We start from the raw sequence: 1,708 nt of genomic DNA on the forward strand, positions 1-1,708 counted from the left end.
CCCTCCTCCTTTCTCTCTCCGAGCGGTGCCCTTGCATTCCACAGATAACAGTTTTAGCTCGCCTGCTTTCCAGAAGGACAGGAGATTGCAGGCGCCAAAGAAAGGGTTACAAAGGTTGGGCAAGGGGGGGTTTTGGCTCGTCTGAGCCTGGAGAAGAAGGACTTCCTCGACACTCGTGGTCTTCCATCCCTCTGAGTTACCCAGAGTTATGCCCAGTGACACCAACACCAGGATTAAGGAACTGGGAATAAAGAACCAATTTCAGCCTCATCAGGGCAGTGATAGGAATACAGGGATGATTTTCCCCCTGTATACAGCGTTGAGGAGATATGCTGCATGCACTTCTGGGGTCCATATTTTCTAAAGGATGACAAATTGGAGAAGCTACATAAAATAGCCTCCCATATTATTAGACGCCTGGGAAAAATGCCTTATATCAGCACTTCCTAAAATCACAGTTGTGACACTAAGCAGGGTCACACACCCCTCAAAAATTCAGTTGCCTCAGTTCAGCAACACAAAAACTGAGGGCAGGGGGGCACAGCCAGAAAGTTTGGAAACTTGCTTTGTGGTGAGAGAATGAAACAGAGCAATATAGTTTATCAAAAGAAGATTAAGTGACTTCACAGACAGAAATAATAGTACTTAGTTTAGCAGAGAAAAATATATTATGAATTTATGCCTGGAAGCTGAAGCCAAGCACATTCAAATAAATGGGGGCTCGGATTTTGTATACACTGCGTGAATTAACCGCCTCCAGAACTGTGCGCCGTACAGACGACGAAATAACGACGACTCCCGCACACAGAAACACAACCCCATTACAACGCAACGCGCCGCCGCAGCACGAGTCGAGGCGCAGTGCGCGTGCTCAGCCTGAGGCGGGGGGCGGGGTAGGTCTGATAGCTCCTCTCGCCTCTTCCGGGAAGTGGCAGCTTTTCCACCCTCCCCTCCCCCTGCTCCTGGCCCCGCTCCGCGCGCCGGAGCAGGAAGGAATGACGCAAGAGAGAGTGAGCCCTGGAGGAGGGGTACGCGGCCTGTGATTGGCTGCGGACTTGTGGGGTGAGCAGTGCCGTTCTGGCGGCCGGGCCTGCGCTGCGCTGCACGCCGGGAGCTGTAGGCAGCGCAGCCCCGCTCCCGGCAGGCCTAGCGCGAAGCAGGATGGGAGCCGTAGACCTAGCGCGGCTCTGAGGCGCTTGGGAGACCGCAGGTCCCGGCGTGCCTCGCGCGGGCCCGTGACGGGGGTGGAGGGCAGCTCTGCGGCAGCAGCGGCGGCGGCCGGCGAGGCGCGGAGTAGCCGCTCGGCCGCGCTCTCCCCCATTGTGTGGCGCGGCAGCGGCTCCCCGGCGCCGGCCGCCATCTTGTGCGGTGGGAGCCGAGGGAGGCGCCCCGGCGGCGGCAGCGGAGCGGGCCGGGTCGCTCCGTGGCTGCGCCTCCGCATGTAGGCGGGCCTCGCGCCGGGCTCAGCTCCTTCGGCAGGAGGTTCCGGCGCCGACGCCGCCTCGCGCCGCACGGGCCCGGCCCTCATAGACGTCCGCCCTGGCCCTGGCCAGCCTAGGCTTGCCGCTGCGGCCGGGAGGCATCGCTTCCGCCCCCTTCCCGCGGCCCTCGTGCCTCCATCCCCGCCCCTGGCTGGAGACCGACGTTCCGGACGCTGTCTGGGAGCCGCCTCCATCCCGCGAGGAGACCGCCGCCCCCTGCCAGGCGC

The sequence above is a fragment of the Crocodylus porosus genome, unplaced genomic scaffold, assembly GCF_001723895.1.
Source record: "Crocodylus porosus isolate Cpor-Errol unplaced genomic scaffold, CroPor_comp1, whole genome shotgun sequence".
Classification (NCBI taxonomy): Eukaryota; Metazoa; Chordata; order Crocodylia; family Crocodylidae; genus Crocodylus; species Crocodylus porosus.